This window comes from Lissotriton vulgaris, chromosome 6 (genome assembly GCF_964263255.1).
Source record: "Lissotriton vulgaris chromosome 6, aLisVul1.2, whole genome shotgun sequence".
Lineage (NCBI taxonomy): Eukaryota > Metazoa > Chordata > Amphibia > Caudata > Salamandridae > Lissotriton > Lissotriton vulgaris.
In genome coordinates, this window is record NC_141694.1 from 405,145,139 (window position 1) to 405,167,928 (window position 22,790).

The window sequence follows — 22,790 nt, forward strand, 5'->3', positions numbered from 1 at the left end:
CAAAGCCCTTGTCTGGTTGCAGTGCTGCCAAGCGGCGTTTGCGTTCTGTCACAACGGCCGCTAGCAAACGGCCCCTACACGCTATTCTCCTAATTGTCGTTGTTTCTTCCTCGTCGATTGTGCTAGTAGAGCTCAGGTGCTGGCACTACCTCTGAAGCTCGCCACTCATGCTTTTGCTGACGTGGGGCGTTTCGCATAGGGTAGGGCTGGGCTACTGTTGCAAAGAGCAAGGGAGCAGGGTTTTGGCATTAGGCACAACTGAGTCCTCACTCACAGTCAGTGTTGATTATAGCTCTCTTGCGGCTCCTGCTATCAAAGAAAAATAAGGCTTCACGATCCTTGTCACACCAGAAGCCAACTTGCGGCTTCTGCTTTAGGGGAAATAATATTTCACTGCTTCAGCCGCCTTGGAAAACTGGGGAGCGGCACCTGTCACAGTAATGAACGATTTGCGGCCTCTGCTGCTTGAAGGAAATGTTTGGCGGCTCCTGCTGCAATCAATAAGCACTCACGGATGTTACAGAGAGAAGAAAATGTTTTGCGGCTCCGGCCGCAACAATTGTGCAGTGGTGGCTTCTGCCACATGAAGAATAAAGGTGTAGTGGCTCCGGCCGCAGCTGTGAGGCACTTGCGACTTCCACAGCGCAAAGGAAATGTTCAGTGGCTCCGACTGCAACGGTTGTACAGTTGCGGCTTCTGCCGCTGGAATAACAAAGGTGAAGCAGCTCTGGCCGCAGCTGTGAGGCACTCGTGGGGAAAAACGAAGGTGTAGTGGCTCCGGCCGCAGCTGTGAGGCACTTGCGCCCCCGACCGTGGGAAAAATGAAGGTAAAGTGGCTCCGGCCGCAGCTGTGAGGCACTTGGGGCCCCCACCGCAGGAAGAACAAAAGTGAAGCGGCTCCAGCTGCATCCAGCTGCAACGGCTGTTAACTCGCTGCCTCTGCAGCGGGAAGAACTCACAAGGAAATGTTCAGTGGCTCTGGCTGCAATGGTTATGGACTCCTCACGCTCCGCAGCTCAACTCCGTGATTTATGTCGTTCACCCGAAGCGAGTCCGCTGATTCTGTATCCACTGCTGTGAAGCGTTCTGAGCCGTGGACTTGAGTGACATCCCTTGCATCGCTTTGTGAACCAGAGATCGTACTGAGAACCAGGGAAGGTCCTGTCCAGCATCTGATTTCAGCCTTGTACCACTGATTTAGTTTGACTTCCAAAAAAGGGACTAAGGTTGAATGCAAAACTTGGCCACCTCAGTGACTATGAAACCTACATATGTCTTGCTCTGAGCTTTTTGTGCTAAAAACTAGTAGTATTGTCTGGAGCTCAGCAAAAACAAATCTGTTCCAGGAACTCTTGCTGGCCAAAGCCTTGGACCTTGCCTAGCTGAAAGATTTTGGCTTCCATTTGGGAGACTAAACAGAAGGTAAAAATATTCACTGGTTTACCTCATTTGTTGTGTCTGACCTCTACTCCATCATGATCTACAGGAAATTGAGTCTTGATCCTAGTGAACTATTCTTTTTTTAGATTGGCTGTAGTAACTGGCTCTCTGTACAATGTACTAAAATGTACACTATGTACAGAGTCTGAGAATCCCCAATAGCATTTCTGAGGTATAAGTAGATAATACTAACTCTCTTTTTGTGTTAGTGTGGGCAAGCAGTTAGACATATCAGAGGGTAGAGCTAAGCATATGTTGTACTCACAGAGGCAATAAAGGAGACACACACTTAAGAATACATCTGAAACCCATTTATAAAAATAATATCAATGTTATTATCATTTTTAAAACCAAAAACACAGTTCTAAGGTTAGAATGTACAGAGATCCGATTTAGCAAAGTTTGATCGATATATCACATCTATGCACAATTAAGCACCATAGGAAACAATGAGGAAAAAGCAGAACAATGCAGAAAATTCAGTCAATGCTTTCACGAAGTTAACCTTCTCATTTTAGGTTAATATCGGGACCAGGTCCAAAGTTGCAACAGGAGAACTTTGGGAGTGTCCTTGATTGGCCGGGAGCAGAGTGTAGAGGTCTTGGAAGTTGGTGAGCAAAGACAAAGGGGGCCACTTGAAAATGCACTGCACAGAGGGACTTACAGGTAAGCCCAGTTGGCCTCCTTAGATGGAGGAGGCCACAAGGGCCTGTGAACCATGTTAGCAGAGCTGGTTTGTTGGTGCTGGCGGCAGTGGGGCAACTGCAGAGCAAACTTGTCAGCTGGGTGTTGTGCGCCTTGAGGTCCTCGCAGTCAGGAGCAGGCAACTTGGATCGGCAGTCCATGGACAGCTGGGCCACTCTGGAAGTGGTTCTCAGGTGTCTTAATGTCACTCTATTTCTGCTTTCTTCTAGTGTTTCAAGGGTCATGGGGAAGACTTCTTCTTTTTGTTTGCTATTAGGGGTCCGTACCCTGGGTTTTAATATGCCATGGCTCTGGTAGGTCCTGGTATCTTCAAGCTTGATGGGGAGACAGATCTGACCCTCTGGAGCTGTTGTACTTTCTCTTGCTACAATGCTACACCGAGGTCGTGGGAGAGCCACAAGTTGACAATTCGGACTTCACAGGAGCTTCTCAGCAGTTTCTTTAAGGTAGGAGGGGATCTGGTGTTCTCGGAGTCCTCTCAGGTTTCAGGGCAAAACAACAGCAGCAATTGTCAAGTCCTTGGAGCAGCATAAGGGTTTGGTGACTTTTTCTTCTGCATCAGGGCTTCAGTTCCCGTGCAGTGTATCTTCTTTGTCCTGGTCTTTTCTTCCCAGTGAAATCTAATGTTCATGTCTCAGAGTGCCACCTAAATACTGAAGTTAGGGGTGTTACAAGGGAATACATGTGGTAGCCTTTGGGCTACTTATCTTAAGGGTGTCTATTTCCTCTAGTGGCCACTTCCTGTGGGAAGAGGCACTACCCAAGCCCTGACAGGATGTTTTCACATCACCCAAAGATGGTGAGATTTCAGGACAGGGGTTCACATAGCCTACTCCTCCCTATGGGTGGTATAGGCTAAGTGGGGACCCTCCTCCTAATCTAATTAATTCATCCGCCTTTCCTCCCTCCAAAAGTGGAGCAGGAAAGGGGGCTTGGCTTCCCCCACTATCTGAAGCTTCCTGGGTTGGATTTCAAAGGTGACATCACCTTTGAAGGTTCCTGCCTAGGAACCTGAAGCACCTCTGCCAAGAGCAGGCTTTGTCTTTGTCCACTGGGGGTGCTAGCTCTTGCCCCATGAGGTCATAAACATGTCTGGCAGTGCCAGGCTAACGAAAACAAGGCAGGAACCATACCAGTGCTTGGTAGATTTTCTGGGGACTCTCTAAAAGAGTCTCCTGTGGGAATGTAGTAATAAATCCAACATTGGCATCAGTGAGGATTTATTAAGACAAGATGTTTGGTAGCAAACACCTTAGAGAAGTCATCATGGAGCTATGAAATTCTTGTTGACAAGTTTCCAGTCCATATACTCTTTATGGCTTCCCTGTGAACTTACAACATCTCAGAATAGACTGGACATTGTAGGGGCATATCTGCTTATGCTGATATGCCCACTGTTAGAACTGGGGCTCTCTAGTTAGCAATGGTATACACCTTTGTACAAATAGGGACCCTTGCTTCCAAGTCAGGATAAAGGGATTACACTCCTAGATAACCCCTTCTCACCCCCTTGGTAGCTTGGCACGAGCAGACAGTCTTATCTCAGAGGCAGTGTGTTAAGCATTTGTGAATATACACAGCAATACAGTGAAAACACTACAGATGGACTCCACACAGGTTTTATAAAAATAAGTATTCTTTATATAGACAACACAAATGACAAAAATCTACAATACTGTACTTAAGATTGACTTAAAGTTGGTAGAAGTTACTTAGTTCAAGTTGGTGATAAATGCGACACAGTTCTCACAAAAGTACCTGGATGCGTAACGCAAAACAAACAAATGGCTTGCAGAGTGGGAGATGCGTCGATTCCGTGCTCCGGGGGAGATGATGCGTCGTGCCTCAATGCTTGCGCAGAGTAGGGTATGCGTCATGATCGTTACCGTTGCGGGGGTGATGCGTAGGTTCTCGGCCTGCGGCCCGGTTGTGATGCGCAAAATGGCACCTCGATGCGATGCAAGCTTCCAGCTCCCAGCGACACGCAGGCTTCTGCAGATAGAATTCCCAGCAAGGGAATTCAGAGGGGAGCTGGTGGTGAAGTATTTTGTCCCTGAGACTTCAGCAGGAGGCAAGCACAAGTTCAAGCCCTTGGAGAAATATTCTGTAAGATGATGAAAGTTCTTTGAAAGTTCCTTCTCCTTTCCTTGGCAATAAAGAAACAACTGCAGGCCAACCAAGCAAACAGCACATTGGCAGAAGGGCAGTCCAAACTCCTGCAGCTTCCGTGGTTCTTCTCCTTGGCAAAACGTTCATCTTGTTCCAAGAAGTGAACTAAAATTCTTTGGTCTGGGTCCCAATATTTATACTACTTTTCTCTTTTTTCTATGAAGGCAGAGGGGCCTTTGCCCTGTCCAAACCTGTTCTGAAGCACTCTGTTGACAAGACTCCTTATTTCCTTTAACAGTGCAGGGCAGAAACATCAGACGCCCCACAGGAGGTGGAGCCAGCATTTTGGAGGGAAAGCACAGCCCTGGAGCACTTTGTTGACATGATTCCTTCTCTTCTTTCACAGGGCAGAGACATCAGCCGCACCCCAGGGGGTGGGGCCAGCATTGTGGAGGGTAGGCCCTGCCCTATTCAGGTCCCAGGTGCAACTCCTCCCTCCCATTTAGATGCAGATCTCCCTATTCACCACTGGGCTGACTCATTCTGTCTCCTGGAATCCCTCAGCCCTGTTACTCAAACTCCAGACAAGCAATACACAACCTAGCAGAGGCAGGCTTGGATAGTTAGACAAGTAAATACCTGCTTTCCAAAAGTGGTATTTTCAAACACAGATTCTTAGAACCAACATTACTGAAATATGTATTTTATCATTCTAAGTTCAGGCAAACTAAACTAGATTTCTGCCATGTTCCCTGGGTCAGTAAGGATTATAAGATGTAATAATCAAACTGCCCGTTCTGGCCTATGGAGAACAGGTAGCCTTGCAATAGTGAAAAATTAAAATGGCTGTAACTCACTATTAGGACATGCTACACTCAACAGGGCACGTCCTACCTTATACTTACATTGCATCCTGCCCTTGGGCCTATCTTAGGGGTGTTTTATATCATGAAAAGGGAAGGTTTAGGGACTGGCAAGTGGGTGTACATGCCAAGTCGACATGGCAGTCCCAGACTGCACACAGGCCTTGCAATGGCAGGCCTGAGACACACTTTACAAGCTTCTTGTGTTGGTGGCACAACCAGTGCAGCAAGCCCATCAGCAGCATTTGATTTACAAGCCCTAGGCACACATGGGGCACTGTACTAGGGTCTGACAAGTAAATCAAATAACCCAATCATGGAGTCACTAATCAATACATCAATTTAACATAGCGAGCACTTGCACTGTGACACTGAAAAGCCGTGGCACAGTGCCCAAAGCATATAACCAGCAAAACATATCAAAAACAGAGGAGGCAATCAGTAAAAATGGAAGGGAGACTCACGCCAATGATGCCAGGTCTAACACCCACACATAGGATATAGTGTACCCTAACTTTGGGCTTAAGGCCTTCAGTCGGGGGGACTTACCTATATCATATGCAGATTCGGGTGGTATGGCACACAGGGCTGTGTTGCATGTGGACTCTTTGGATTTCTCTGTACCAAGACATGCAATCTGCAATGGCAGAGAGCTCAGCCTTGGTGAGGGGCCCTGGGGTGGCACAACTGGTGCTGCAGCCCCAGAGGACCCTCCTCAATAACCACACCCCCGGTACTAGGGGTACCACTTACCAGGCACATACAGGGGTAATTAAAGTTGTGCCATTCATCGTACAGGTTTTGGGGAAAAAGTTCTGGCACTGGGAACCTGGTTGAAATGGACTCAGTACACTTAAAGGTTGAAAAGACATTAGGCAAAAAGTGAGGGCTCACCCTATATGAAAGGAACTTTCCCATAGTGGCTTTTCACTTTTCTTTGTGTTTTTTACACTAAAACTGAAAAAGCCATGTCTCCTGTTTCCATTAACCTATTTTAATCACCTTGCTGGCTTTTGGCTCAGAATTATTTGATCTATTTTTCTAAGTTGGTTGAGTCATTTGGTTGTGTTGTATCCTTTACTTTGAAATTGTTGGTACTGCTTGAACTTAACATTCTCTTCTTCGAAGAGAGCCTGCTGCTAGTGTTATAACTACTGGGGATTAAGCAGAGATTTTCTAAGAACTGTCTTTTGACAAAACCAGAGTTGGTTTATTCAGTTGGTAGATGTAGCCCCTTTCAAAGTTAACAACCGTATTCCTGACAACATTCAGGGGCAATTTACACAGATACGCTAACATTGCAAAATGAGAGCCCTTGAAATAATTCCCACACCTTATCTTACTTTAAGAATATATCGCAAAAATACATAACAGCACCTGCACAAACACAACTCTATTAGGGTGTACAAAATGAAAAGCAGGAAAGATGAAATGATAAACTTCAGATTAACTCCTGCAAAGCAATAAAAAAGAGAAAAAAAGCATCTAGAAAAGGGAATGGGGAATAAGAAACTGGCAAAGTGAAGGTATTCAGGCTATATAATTAAATTACAATGATGGCTCTCTATTGTTGCCACCTCCACTTATACAAACATTTCCTAGCACCTGTGAAAATGGCCGAACTAAGTTCACATCAAAATGAAAAACAGAAAACATGATAGAACACTGTTTCATAAGTGATTTATAGTGCATTTATTTACCTATGAAAATCAGTCATACACTGGACATATGCTGAAATGGCAAACTTATAGTTAGATCCTCATGATGGGAGACATCATAAGCAACCCATCCCCAGCAAGTTTCACGTCATCTGGCAATGATTGTCTATCTCCGTCACTGAGCCACACATTCAATGATGCTAGGAGGGCAAGTACCAGTAAAAAGAAGGATGACTGAATGAATAAATAAATTAATTAATTAATGAAAGGCTTTGTTGAGCGCTCGGCTACTGCGAGAGTGTCCTGGTACTGAGGCAGAAGGCCATGATGAGGCCAACAACCACCCAACAATTTAAACAGATTAGTATTCAGTTACCTGCAAAACATTTTTTTAAACCTGGAATGCACCTGAGTGGGAGAGGAAGATTGTTCCAGTATTTAGCTGCAAGAACCGAGCTGGCTGAATCGCCCCATTTCTTCCAATTGGGGTAGCAAATGATCAGCTGCTGGCAGACTATGAGCACGGATATCTATTACGGCAGTATTTAAACATGCATTTGTGCAGGTATTCAGTAAGCATGGGCGTAAAATTCGTTCTGCTCGCGGAATTTGCGGATTTTCGGTAAATTCGCAATCCGCGAACTCTCGCGAATTTGCCGAAAATCCGCAAATTCGCACGCAGCAGATTTTTTTGCTTGGTGATACAATATTGCGGCACGCGGCGTTCACTTACCGTCATTCAGCGTTTGCCGAGTTGTTTTTCTCGATATTTTGCGAGTGCTGCGCCATTTTGGATCTTGCTGCGGGATCCCGCGGGAGTTTGGCGACCGCGATTACGTCATCGCGGCTTGCCACCTTGCACAGCGAGAGTTTGTCAACGCAAGTACGCCGTGATCACGTATCGCAGGAGTTCGAAATTGTAGATGCGGCGGGCAGCAACTATCTCGCACTCGCGAAATTACAAAATTTGCAATTCTGCTCAAGAAATCCACCAGCAAGCAGCATAAACCTTCTGAAAATGATGATTTTTATCAGAATAACTCCTCAGGTTGACATTTACCTGCACTTTTTTTTGCAAGGAGTCTATTTTGGGCAGGGGGGGGGTTGGAAGAATGTACCCCACAGTCTCCAACTTCCTGTTCCTGTCCAGCAGGCTCCTCCCAGTGCTTTCTTCATGGTCTGGTCCCTTTCATTCAGATCTTGACCTGGAAGGATTACTTTTTGTGGATGCTGCTGGATATTTGGATTTGAGGCCTTTTTGACTTTCTTTGAATCACTTTTGGATTAGAAATTTCACAAGTAAGTTTGTTTGGGGCATTACAGTTGCTGCAACTACAATTTTGGAATTTTTGATTTTTGGGCTGTTGTTGGGGCCTTTTGCCCTGGGGTAGCTAGTGGTGCATGGACTGAGTCTTTCTGTGGGGTCTCTTTAATGTAAACTTAAACATCATTGAGGGCATGGATGGCATGGGATTGAGCTGATTTTTGTGTGTTTTTCGATTTTTTTGGCTGCTGTTGGGGATTTTTGCCCAGGGGTAGTGAGTGGTGAGTCTTTCTGTGGGGTCTCTTTAATGTAAACATCATGGAGGGCATGGATGGCATGGGATTGTGCTGATTTTTGTGTGTTTTTCGATTTTTTTTGGCTGCTGTTGGGGCCTTTTGCCCAGGGCTAGTGAGTGGTGCATGGGCCTAGTCTTTCTGTTGGGTGTCTTGAATTTAAACATCATTGAGGGCATGGATGGCATGGGATTGTGCTTATTTTTGTGTGTTTTTCGATTTTATTGGCTGCTGTTGGGGCCTTTTGCCCAGGGGTAGTGAGTGGTGCATTGGGCTGAGTCTTTCTGTGGGGTCTCTTTAATGTAAACATCATTGAGGGCATAGATGGCATGGGATTGTGGTGATTTTTGTGTGTTTTTCGATTTTTTGGGGTGTTGATGGGGACTGGCCATGTGGGTGGGGGCCATTTTGAGTGCTGGTACAGGCAGGCCATGTGCTGGGGGGCAAGGGGCCATTTTGAATGCAGGCAGTGTTCTCTGGCCTGCACCCATTTTGCCTAGATTTCATCCAATATGCCCAGGGGTAGTGAGTGGTGCATTGGGCCTAGTCTTTCTGTGGGGTGTCTTGAATTTAAACATCATTGAGGGCATGGATGGCATGGGATTCTGCTGATTTTTGTGTGTTTTTCGATTTTTCTGGCTGCTGTTGGGGCCTTTTGCCCAGGGGTAGTGAGTGGTGCATGGACTGAGTCTTTCTGTAAGGTCTCTTTAATGTAAACATCATGGAGGGCATGGATGGCATGGGATTGTGCTGATTTTTGTGTGTTTTTCGAATTTTTGGGGTGTTGATGAGGACTGGCCTTGTGGGTGGGGGCCATCTTGAGTGCTGGTACAGGCAGGCCCTGGCCATGTGCTGGGGGCAAGGGGCCATTTTGAATGCAGGCAGTGTTCTCAGGCCTGCACCCATTTTGTCTAGCTATCATCCATTATGCCAAGGGGTAGTGAGTGGTGCATGGGCCTAGTCTTTCTGTGGGGTGTCTTGAATTTAAACATCATTCAGGGCATGGATGGCATGGATTGTGCTGATTTTTGTGTGTTTTTCGATTTTTTGGGCTGCTGGTGGGGCCTTTTGCCCAGGGGTAGTAAGTGGTGCAAGGAGTGAGTCTTTCTGTGGGGTCTCTTTAATGTAAACATCATTCAGGGCATGGACGGCATGGGATTGTGCTGTTTTTAATGTGTTTTTCGACTTTTTGGGGGGGTTGTTGGGACTGGCCATGTGGGTGGGGGCCATTGTGAGTGCTGGTACAGGCAGGCCATGTGCTGGGGGGCAAGGGGCCATTTTGAATGCAGGCAGAGTTCTCAGGCCTGCACCCATTTTGCCTAGCTTTCATCCATTATGCCCAGGGGTAGTGAGTGGTGCATGGGCCTAGTCTTTCTGTGGGATGTCTCAAGTTTAAACATCATTGAGGGCATGGATGGCATGGGATTGTGCTGCATTTTTGTGTGTTTTTCGATTTTTTTGGCTACTGTTGGGGCCTTTTGCCCAGGGCTAGTGAGTGGTGCATGGGCCTAGTCTTTCTGTTGGGTGTCTTGAATTTAAACATCATTGAGGGCATGGATGGCATGGGATTGTGCTGATTTTTGTGTGTTTTTCGATTTGTTTGGCTGCCGGTGGGGCCTTTTGCCCAGGGGTAGTGAGTGGTGCATGGGCTGAGTCTTTCTGTGGGGTCTCTTTAATGTAAACATCATTGAGGGCATGGATGGCATGGGATTGTGCTGTTTTTTATGTGTTTTTTGACTTTTTGGGGGTGTTGTTGGGACTGGCCATGTGGGTGGGGGCCATTTTGAGTGCTGGTACAGGCAGGCCCTGGCCATGTGCTGGGGGGCAAGGGGCCATTTTGAAGGCATGCAGTGTTCTCAGGCCTGCACCCATTTTGCCTAGCTTTAATCCATTATGCCCAGGGGTACTCAGTGGTGCATGGGCATAGACTTTCTGTGGGGTTTCTTGAATTTAAACATCATTGAGGGCATGGATGGCATGGGATTGTGCTGATTTTTATGTGTTTTTCGACTTTTTGGGTTGTATAACTGATGCTCCTCTGTCTTCCATTGCTTTTAGGTGCACAAGAGAACCACCAGTGCCAGGAAGAAGTCCTGCAGCGGTGTGTGTGCAGCATAACGTCACGCGACGTCACGTCTGGCCACAGACAAGACAACTCTGCAACTCGTGCAACTGCGGCCTGCTGTTCTGACCTCTGAGGAAGATGGCCCTAAAAAAAGTTCCCCGTAGCTCCTCTAGCAAGAAAGTTGCCAGTAAGGAGCAGAATAAGCAAGTTACCAAGGAGACTGGTGTGCCAGCCGCCATATTTTTTGGGAATAAAAAAAAAAGTACGCCTGCAGCATCAGCGGGATCTGCTGGGGACCAAGCTGGGAGCAGCACCGCGCTCCATTGGGCTCAGTGCCACCACCACCACGCCAACTTAAGTCCAAGCCCTTGAGTGCTGCAGAGGCACTTAATCTAGTTGTTCAATCACCATCGACCAGTGATGTTGGCTCATCGCAAGAAAGTAGCCGCAATGTCCCTCAATCAACACAGATTGTTGTAACTCATCTGATGAGTGTTCAACAACCACAGCCGCAACAACAACCACATGTGCAAGTACAAGCCCAAGTACATGTGGAAGGAGAGGCAGCGCAAGGAGATACGCAAGCAGAGGTGCATGGAGGGGCACAAGTGCCCACAATAGTTGTTCCTCCCGAAGTAGGGGCACATCAGGAAATCGACATTCAAGCCGAGGTAATATTTGAGGAAGCCACTCCTCCTGATCATTCATTGTCTTCCACATCCCTAGCAAGGAAAAGATCAAGGATGGTGTCTACATCTTCTTCAAGCCCACCTCCTTCTGATGATATGGATCAAACTTGGGAACAACCACTGCCGTCTGAGAGTGAGGCACACCATGATCTGACAAAGGTATCTAAGCGCTAAAGGAAGGTCCCCGAAACTCTCGTACTTATGGAGTGGGGTGCTTAAGAAGAAGTGGGCTTATACTACTCCTGCTGATGGAGACTCTCACGACGACGATGCAATCATCATACACGCCACTCCAGCCTCAGCGGGCATGCAGCAAACAGACATTTTGACCCTAGCCCGAAAAGCTGCTGAGCGTGATGTTGTCGACGAGGAGGCAATGGGAACACCATCATTGGAGTTAACTAGTACACCACCACCTACCGCTTCCATATTTCTTTCTCGCCAGAAGGGACCTCCATCCACCTCGACCTCAATTAGTGGTGGTGCAAGTACACAACGTAGTAAAGTTCGGCAACACACATCCTCCACTTCATCTGGCATTAGCAGCATAACCAACAGTATCGCCTCCTCCACCCCTCACAGACATTTCAAGTCCGCAGTTTGGGACTTCTTTAGGGTTTGCCCAAAAAGGAAAAACATAGCCATTTGTAGCATTTGTAAGCTTGCAGTTAGTCGTGGTAAGCTTGGTACCAACTGTGGTACCGGAGGCCAGAGAGGTCATCTTGAGAGACAGCACACTGTCTAATGGCATGCGCACCTAAAGGAGATCAAGGAAGCCCGAATTGGAAGTCAACAAACTGTATACGTTGATGTTTCATCTGATGAAGACGAGGAGGAAGAAGCGTCAAACACTTCACTTACACCCAGCACCCCTGTCAGCAGCACACCCCCTGTGAGCCACACTAAGAGTGTGGGAGAGAGTGAGACACCAATGCGAAAAAGTTCATCATCACCGAGCGTAACTGGGTCGAAGAAGTCATCACCATCATCCTGTAAAATCATGGTCCAGCCCACCATTAGAAGCATGTTGTTTTCAGAAGCGCCATTTGAACGCAACCACCCACTGACACGTCTGTATAACACTAAGCTGGCTAAAATGCTAGCTCTGGACCTTCTCCCTTTTTCTTTTGTGGAAGGGGTTGGTTTTCTTGAATTAGTGGCAACGCTCAGCCCTAAATGGAAGGTTCCTAGCCGGTTCTATTTTGCCAGAGTTGCGGTTCCAGCACTACATGCAGATGTGCTGGAGGTGATTGGGGCAGCTTTGCAGAAGAGTGCTGTTCACACTATACATGTGACAACTGGGTCTCTTTTTCAGGCGTTACAGCAAAGCTAAGGGCAGGTGTTGACCCGGACAATGTTTTTAAAGCTGCTCAGAAACATGCAACACTAGCCATGTTTGACATGGAGACAAGTCATACAGGAGAAAACATTTTGAAGGAGTTTAACACAAAGGTCTTTCAATGGCTGTCCCCAAAAAAACTCAAGATTGGTTATGTTTCCACAGATAATGGCGCCAATGTAGTTAAGGCCATGGAGCTGGGTAAATATTTCAGAGTGCCGTGTTTGGCGCACTGTGTAAACCTGGTTGTTAAAAAATTCTTGAGTGAAGAAAGTCCAGTGTGCGAGTTACTGACCACCTGCCGAAGAATGTGCACACATTTCCGCCATTCTTTTAAGGCCCGGAAGCGTCTGAGGGGCCTGCTACATGAACGTCGACTGCCAGTGAAAGCACTCATCCAGGAGGTGGCAACACGTTGGAACTCATGCTTGAGCATCTGTATGAGCAGTTTACGGTAGTCGATCAGTATTTCTGTACACTGGGTACAGATATGAAGCACCTGAGGCTAGATGTGGAGCAATGGCAGCTAGTTAAAAGCCTGACAGACATGCTTCGTCCATTTGAGGTCTTCACGCTTGCAGTCAGCAGGGAGGACTGTAATTTGGGAAAAGCTATCCCATTGTTGCGCATGCTAGAGCACCAACTGAAGGCGGTGTCTTCTATGTTTCAAAAAGATGAAGAAAAGCAAGAAGTTTTTGTTTTGGCGGAGAAATTGTTACAGCGCCTATTTGGCGATGAACGTCTTCAAATGATCCACTCAGAACAACATTACATTTGTGCTACTATTTTGGATCCACGCTACAAAAAGGCACTGGCAGGCAGAGCAATCTTTGTTTTGGTGACGCAGAAGTTTTAATGTACAAACATTGGCTAGCTGTGTCAGCCATGAGGTTTGAAAGAGAACGGCAGGAAATTGAAGGAAAAGGCAGTACATCAGCATCAGCAGGCCATCCCGAGTCAAAAGAATCCACTTCTGCACCTGTGGCAGAAGTGACCTCTCAGCCATTAATGACACCAGCAACCGGACCATCTGCACCAGACACAACAGTAACATTGTGTGAAGAAGAGCATTGGCTAACTCAGCTTGGGTTTGCTTCTCAAAAGGTCCCAGCAAAAAGTAAGCAAAGTGAAGGAACCGTGGAGAACCTTGAGTCGATGGTGCAGGACTATCTGAATGACTCAACAGAGGTCTATGTTCATGACGACCCATTGGCGTATTGGCATGGGAAAAAGAATTGTGGCAAGAGATCTCCAACCTGGCTATAAACTACTTGTCTTGCCCACTCGCAAGTGTGTCTTCTGAACATGTTTTCAGTGCTGCTGGTGGCATTGTAACTTGCAAAAGGACCCGCCTCTTGCCCAAAAATGTGGAGAGGTTAACAATGATCAAGATGAATCAGCACCTCATACCACCAGATTACAAAGTACGAGAATACACGCCGGAATAAGACGAGGAGGACACCAACTTAGATGAGAGAATTTCTTCTCTGTTAGGTGACCTACTCCCGCTTGAATTCGCAGAGTATGAGGACGAACTCTTCTTCCCTGACACTGAGCCCTGAAAATGAGCCAATGAATCAATAACTTTCTTTCTCGTCCTTATTCACTTTATTCCTGTGTGTATGTCTTTCTTTGTTTTGCAAAGTCAATATAAATAAAAACTTTAATCACCTAATCACAAAAACAAGCCCATCAGCAGAACTGTCTTCACTTATTTGTTTATTGATTTGAAGGTGCCGCAGTCTGCATTCCTCAGGTTCACAGGTTCACAAGAACATGCTCCTCTATCCTCCTCCTGCAGACTCCTATTTCTCTCAAAGCAGAGGGTTGGATTACGCCCAATGAAGAAAGACTCTGCGCTTGTGGGGGTGTTCTACTGCTTTGCGGGTGAGTTGGCGGGTCTTGGAGCATTGCTGGGAAGGTCTAATACCGGATAAAAGTGTTTGGACAAATTCAGACTTGAAAGCGTTTTTGCCTTTTTGCTCACTGTCATGTTTTCAGGGGCCTGTTTGGGGGGCTTCCTGGTATTTGTGGGTGGGTTTCGGGGTCTGGGACCACTGCTGGGTATGGATACTTTTGATTGCAAGAGGTTTGAAGAAAATCCATGGCGGCAAAGGGGAGTTAGGGCCTAGCTGCAGAGCGCGCGCGGAGTGATTTTGGAAATTGCCCTGAAAATGACTAAGTCCCCATTTTTGTACTTTTGCTTTTTGGCTGTTTGGGGGTCTTCTACTTGTTTTCGCCTGGGTTGACGGCTCTGGGGCCATTGCTGGGAATGTCTAATACCGGATAAAACTGGTTTGGACAAAATCCATGAGGAAAAAGTTTTTGCTTTTTCTGACATTTTGCTCAATTTAGCTTTTTGGGGGCCTGTTTGGCGGGCTTCCTGGTGTTTGTGGGTGGGTTTTGGGGTCTGGGAGCACTGCTGGGTATGGATACTTTGGATTGCAAGAGGTTTGAAGAAAATCCATTTTGGCAAAGGGGAGTTAGGGCCTAGCTGCAGAGCGCGCGCAGAGTGATTTTGGAAATTGCCCTGAAAATGACTAAGTTCCCATTTTTGTACTTTCGCTTTTTGGCTGTTTGGGGGCCTTCTACTTGTTTTCGCCTGGGTTGACGGCTCTGGGGCCATTGCTAAAGGTTTAGCTTTTTCTGTCATTTCACTCAATTTAGCGTTTTTGGGGGCCTGTTTGGGGGGCTTCCTGGTGTTTATGGGTACGTTTCGGGGTCTGGGAGCACTGCTGGGTATGGATACTTTTCATAGCAAGAGGTTTGAAGCAAATCCATGGTGGCAGAGGGGAGTTAGGGCCTAGCTGCAGAGCGCACGCGGAGTGATTTTGGAAATTGCCCTGAAAATGACTAAGTCCCCATTTTTGCACTTTTGCTTTTTGGCTGTTTGGGGGTCTTCTACTTGTTTTCGCCTGGGATGATGGCTCTGGGGCCCTTGCTGTGAAGGTCTAATACCGGATAAAACTGGTTTGGACAAAATCGGAGGCAACATTTTTTTTGCGTTTTTGCTGACTTGCTTGTCTTTGAGGTGCTCTTTGGGGGGGTTCCGGGTGTTTGTGGGTGGGTTTTGGGGTCTGGGAGCACTGCTGGCACAGTCTAATTTTGATAGCATTTGTTTTTTCAGGAAATCCATGGTGGAAAACGGGAGTTATGGCCTAGCTGCACAGCGCGTTTGGACAGAATTGAAAAAAGGCTGAAAAATATTGTAAGTATGAGATTTTCCATTTTTGCTTTTTGGCTGTTTGGGGGTGTTGTGCTTTTTTGCGGGTGGGTTGGCGGGTCTTGGGGCATTGCTGGGAAGGTCTAATTCCGGATAAAAGTGGTTTTGACAAAATCCATGCTGAAAAGTCTTTTGGCATTTTTTGTAACTTAGGGTTCGTTAGGGTTAGCACTAGCAGCAGTATTCCATGTGTTTGGGGGTGTTCTAGATTTTTGCAACTGGATTCTGGGGTCTTACAGCACTTGTGGGAATGTGTAATCTTGGTTGCAAGTGGTTTGAAGAAAATCCATGGTGGGAAAGGGGGGATTTGGCCTAGTTAAAGAAAGCGTTTGCCACTATTCTTAACTTAGGGCTCGTTAGGGTTAGCACTACAGTATTGTATTGCATGTGTTTGGGCGGGGATTATAGATTTTTACGACTGGGTGGGGTCTTGGAAAACTTGTTGTAATGTCTAATTTTGATTGCAAGTCGTTTGAACATAATCCATGGTGGGAAAGTGGGGTTTTGGGCATACTTTCTGAGTGTGTTTAGACACAATTTGAAACTAGGCCTCTGTGAGGCAGCAGCAGTATTCTGCACGTTTTTGGGAGGGTAATGTGGGGTGTTCTAGATTTTGGGGATTGTCATCTCTGAAAATGATAGTATACATTTTGCACTACACAGCGTGCCTTACATATTTTTTTCTCCGAGGTGTCTTTAACACTTACTGTTGTATTTTTCCATCATCAATTACAGGCAGGCTTTTACCCTGTGCCATTGATGTACTACTCAGGCTTACAATTAGCCATCCGCAAATCCGCATCAGGCAGGCAGTGGACAGTGTGTTTAGTCACCAAGATTGATCGACGGAGCATCCAATGGAATGAAGGATTACCGCGAATAAGAGGAATGGCTGGATGCATCGACTTCACAAATTCAACGGGACAACTACAAAAAACAGTAACAGTATCCAAAATTCTCCTTATCTTTTAAATGATATTGTTGTGAACTTGAACTTACTTCTACGAGTGTGACTCTGTGCGTTTGTTTGATCTCTGCTTCAAATTCATCCCTCCCTCCAGCAATTAGATACATTTTTGCTATGTTTATTACTAATTTAATGTTCTAAGTGTTTCTTCTCTCTGAGGGCAGAGAGGCAAATTAAATTGCGTAATGACTGCATCCCTGTACTGTCAACTTGTTTCTTCGTAGTTACTAGTAAGTTGCAGTAAGTAGTAGTACTACTTTTCAGTAACCTAACCATCCATTTACTACTTATGGCATGCAGTAGTGCACTTCCTTTATGTCCCTTTCAAGATTTATCAATATCTTCTAATCCAAAGATTTGTTTCTCTTCATTTGTTGTTTGACTGTCTATGCTGTGTTTCTTTTCCTCTCTACCAAACTTTCCCAAAAACCCCAATTCCCATCCAATTTTCAAACCCTAACCCTCTTCCCCCGAGCTGTGTGGTATTTCATTGAGGTGTGACTGATAACCACAATAAATTCCACACATTTGCTGGGGAGCATAAGGTCAAAGCAACCAGAAGTTCATGTGCACCATCGTGGATTGATAAGAACATCCTCGTCCTACACGACGTTAACAACAATGAAATGATTAATGCTTACCTTACGTTGGCACTGCTTAGACTAGGGCACTGTTCTGTACCGTACTATATATTGTACTGTTTCTAATGCTACACTCAGGCCACTCAATGTTTAATTTCCACTTTTTTTCATATGGTGATACTGCCAGTGTGTACCACTACTGCTACCAGCACAACAATGATATTGCATCCGTCGAGGATTCAAGTCAACAACCAACCTTATTCACCAACCGTGATTTGCAAATCACAGGTAAGATAAGCATATTGGGGAGGTGGTAGAATAATGGGCTAGGACTAAGTTTGGAGGAGAGCAGAGACTAACAGTACTACTAGTAAAGTACAGTAGTAGGGCTACTGAATTGACTAACTCGGTTACTTGCATTTTGGTACATTTCAGGACAAGATGTTTCATTCATGCTGGTAAGTTTGAAAAACCAAACGTCCATTAACCACCGCCAACCCCCACACAAAATAATATGAGCGCGTATACTGTGTTTTTGAATGAAAAATATAATTATTAAGAAATATAAATTATGGATGTTGTTGTCGTCACAAAAATAGAATTACCCCAACTCACCCCCCTCCCAAACCAAACCAATGTCCAAAAATCAACAAGTACCCTTTCCCAAAAACCCAATTCCCACCCCCCAACAGTCTTTAAAAAAAGGACAAGGGACAGTCACTTCCTCCGGTGGCGTTTGGACAGCTGGTGCTGCATGTCCCGCAGCTCTTTGCGGAGGTCCCGGAGCTGGCGCTGATGTTTTTCAGCCAACCGCACCAGGTAGTCCACTCGCTTTCCAAGGCGGCGCTGGCGTACCATCCAGGCTCGGGGGGGGCAGCTGTAGTTTTTACTGATGTGTGGCTGCGGCGGGGGCTGTCGGGCCACGGCTTCGTTTGGCTGGAGGCTGGTGGCTGGTGGACCCGGGGGCAGTGGAGGAGGATATACTGGAGGTTGTTGTAGTTTCCTCCTCATGCTCCCGAGCCCACAACCATCGATACTCGACACAAATAGCCTCCATAGATACATGAATGTAGCTATGACCTACATTCATATATATACACACACATAAATAACACAGTCTAAAAGTAGATACTCATCTGATGCTTCCAAATAGTTCTACCCCAGTGTACCTAACCGTAATGTAGTACGAGGTAAGAAGGAGGTGCTGTTTTCTATAGTATGGTATGCTATAGTTCCTAGTCAGCTCCATACCTTAGAAGGAGAGAGGTGGGAATCTCTTTCCGGATCTCAAACTCCAACACCCCACGAAGGGAGTCAGAACATTGGAAGCTGGAATCTCTGCGAGCAGGGAGGACAGCATCCGGTCAGTGCGTCAGGCGTGGACTCAAATTCCTTCCGAACTTGCTGTGGCGGGCTGTATAGCCGAGCTGTGCTGTATGCAGCCATAACTTTCCATGGCAAGTGATGGTATATTTATACCTGACATACTTAGGAATGCTAGCATTGACATAAAGTCAGGCACAGAAAGACATCATGAATGAACGCCTAAGAAATAGTTGTTCATGCATAATAAATGAGTTCATGGAGAAATCAATAATGCAAGCAGGGAATGTCCTAATGGCTTAAGGGTCTGTTTTCTAAGAACTCGTTGTGACGTGGGATAGACAGATGTAGGTGACCATGCCTGTATTTTGGATTGCATGGCCAATGCCTAAATAAGGACTAGGATTCTATGCCTAAATAAGGGCAATGCGAATTGTACCTATATAAGGACATGATTCAGTAAATCTATGTACGGGCATCTAAATCGACACACAACACCCACTCCAATTTCGATAGAACAACATTACTAAATGCTAAGTTCTAAACATGATAAATATGTAAAATAGAGTATCTCATGATTCACTAAAACATATCTAAAAGCATATTCATAAAAATGTCTTGTAAAATAGTGGCTATGCATGGAATGCAAAGGTGCTGTACATATTCAAGCAAAGTTCCATCCTAAGCATATGGTTATAGTAAATGCTAAATGAACATTAATATATACACATGATGATATGGTTCGTAATTACAGGAGAAAAAGTTTGAGAGCATTTCATGTCAGGTTACATAAATGAAACTGACAAGATGACAATTTGTCTCTGGAAGTGTTCAAATAATTATTTTCTCAATGAATAGTTCCACTGTAAGCAGATTACCTTACCCAAAAAAGAAAAATACAAATTTGGAGAAAAAGTTCCAAGTCTTGTCTATGAATTTTTTTTTTAAATGAAGGCCAAATTCAGAGTTTCTCCCGGTACACTGTGTACTGATTCAATAGTCAGTGTACGGGGATGGAGAAAAGATTAAATCCGCTATTCCTGTAGACAAAAAATCATCTACCGTTGTAGGTAAAAGTTGGAATACCTCGTTTTGAAGATTAACCGCACATAGATGCAAAGCATTGCCTTCAGCATTGGAAGCATCAGCAATGTCCATTTCCAATGTTACCTGCATGCCTGTTGTTTCCTCTCGTACCTCAGAAGTAGCAATTTGCATTTGTGAGATCTCAATGAATGCTGTAATCTGGATTGGTAGCCACTGGGGACAACACAGACAGGGCCGGACTGGGAACTGAAAGCAGTGCTGGCAAAATTTTCCAGACCAGCCAAGTCCGGCCTGTAGTGAGCGAGCGCAGCGAGCATGCCCGACCACTACTAAGGGGGTTTGGGGCGGTTCTCCCCCCAAGAAAATTTGGGAAAAACACAGACCAAAATGGTGAAATTTACTGCACATTTTTCATTACATGTTCAATTGAATCTACTTTCAAAGCACAGTAAATAGCAGAACACCAGGTTACACACCTAGTCATATGTACCAATAGACCTTCTTTCAGAGATCACCAAAATTAGACACAAGTAGTGAATCAGAGAAAATAAAGTAAAAGTGAGACCAGCCCCCACATGGTGTGTAGAGAGCAAGCGCATTGAGCAACTACTACTATGGAGAGTTTGGGGGGTTGCCCCCAAGACAATTTGAGTCAGAAAGGCCAAAACAAAGCATTTTTCAACACATTTTTAATTACATATTACTGTATTAACTTTTAAAGCACAGTAAATGATTACCTTATGGAGCACCAGGATACCCAGTCATAAATCACAGACATTCCTACATAGAACACTATAAAATTAAATGTCGACCACGAAATGTGAATTTAAATATAACCAATTTATTCTTGATATAACATAGCATAAAGTCATTTAAAAAAGCATTTAACTTCAAACAATTGTGCAAAGGTTCATAGTAAAAAGTGTTCAAGACAATGTGGACTTCAACCATTGTTGTACCAACACTTTTGCAAAGAGCTGCTACTCTTTAGTGCGACCGGAAGTAACACTTCTAAAGAGGACTGATTTCCTTTCTTGGAGCAGCACGTCACAGCCAGGGTGTAATAACTGTGATAGGTCAGTGACTGCACTTCTGAGGTGAATGCAGCAATATGGGACAGTGAGCACCCACTTTATTTATTTTAAACATTTGCTAGCTCATTTGCAGCAATGCTGTGTGTGGGTTGAGGCATTTTTTGTTTGCTTTTTCTACACACTGAATAATTTTTGTAGTGGTCTGGTGCAACTGCAAGATTTGGGTACCCTTTGGAGTGAGTTGTTCTGCCATAAGGGTGCACTCACTGAATAGTTCTTGAAAAGGGAAGTGTCTAAATTTCTCAGTTCATTGAGGAAAAAAAGGCCCATAATAACAATATTTATTTTTTCTCAGGATCTTCAATGGTGTCATTAGTATAGATAACTTGAAAGAACTCCCGAAAAGCCATCCCTATGTCTAAATTAGATAAACGCGGCAAAGACTCCCTTCCACCCTAATCTGTTTGATATGATTTCGTGCCTGGTCAGATTTTATTTTCCACGCAAGTAGTTTTCCGGCACTTTCACCAAATTCAAAGTGGGAAATTTTACTCTCTTCCCACCTGCGAGCAATTCTCTCCTGGAGAATGCTCTCTAGTTGTTTTTTAAGTGAGTCTAGTTCTAGCGAGTCCATCTCCGCAATTATCCCTGGTTGAATGCTTAGTTTTAATTGTATTCTAGCCATGTCTTCTTCCAGCCCCTTGATAGCATTACTAAATTTATTTTTCCTAAAAGAAGCTCGATTAGTAATGCAGCCTCTCCAGAAAGCGTCCCATACAACTGATTATTAGCTGTGTCTAAATTTGTGTCAAGGAACTGGGTGGTCTCGAGATTGAGATAATTTACCTCATCCTCTGCTAATAAAATAGTACGGTCAAAAGACCACGACCTGGATAGTTGTTTTTGTATAAGAGAAAGGCAAAGACTAGTGCCGAGTGGTCCGATAGATGAGATGGAAAATACTCAATATTTTTACCCAGGTCTTTTAAAGAGTAACTAAACGGCGCATAGTCAATTCTAGATTTGTGGTGGTATTTTAGTTTGATAAATAAAACCTAAGGTTGATCACCTGTGCGTTCCCTCCAGATATCTGAAAGACCAAGCTATCTCAATATGTTAATGAGAGTCTGCCGTGATTTAGAGCGTACTACCTCTCGTGAGTTAGGGGATTTATCTAACCTAGGATCTAAAATGATGTTAAAATCACCCACTCAAATAATGGGATCAGGGAAATCAAGCAAATGGTTACGTATGATATCAAGACAGGAGGGTCATCAAAATTAGGCCCGTAGTAAACCACCAAGATAAGAGGCATGTCCCCTAACAATATTTTTAATATGAGCCATCTGCCGCTAGAGGTCTCCCTACACTCCAATACCTGTGCTCTGGCTTGTTTTTTTAATGGAACCATCACCCACTAATGTTAGCTGACTGGTCTGTACATACAAAAGTGTCAACCCACTTCTGTTTTTATAATAGGTCTGTTGTCTCCGACTTTAATAGATGTGATTCCTGGATGGCAATGGCCTGCGCCGGCGAATCTCTTAAGTATTCCAAGATTTTATCTCGTCTGTTCCTTGTGCGCAGGCCATTGACATTCCAGGACAGAAACTGTATCAATGCCATAATGGATCTTTCATCACATCCAACAAAGCCGGCTCACAAGCACCGCCACAGTTTGATTTTAACAACACCATTTTACATTAAAAAAACAATGAATCTGACAGCAGAGGACTCTGAATTATATCATTATGGAAGATGGAGCACTTAAGATAATAATGGAGTGTCAACAAATGAGTACATTTTGCTTTTATTTCACCAGTGCCCCCCCCTCCAATTGGGAAACCCAACCCTTAGTTCTATGGACTGATAGATGGCCAATTTGCATCCCACCTCACCTGCTACTTTCCCACCCCAACCACCATAGATGTGCTAGTGAAAATGATGAAATTATCTAGTGCTGTCCAAAAAAAGAAAACGTTAAAGCGGTGCTGATTTTCTGGAAAACAGTATTCCCACACATCCCCCTATTTCTCAAAAAGAGAAAAAAAAGCCTTTCTTAATTTTTTCTTATATACTCTTTTTTTTCTTCCTTTTTTCTCTCTTGTTTTCGCTATATCTTTTCCCTATTTTAATTCCTCATGCTTTTTTTTGTTTATTTATTTCACACAAAAGGAAAAAAGAGAAATT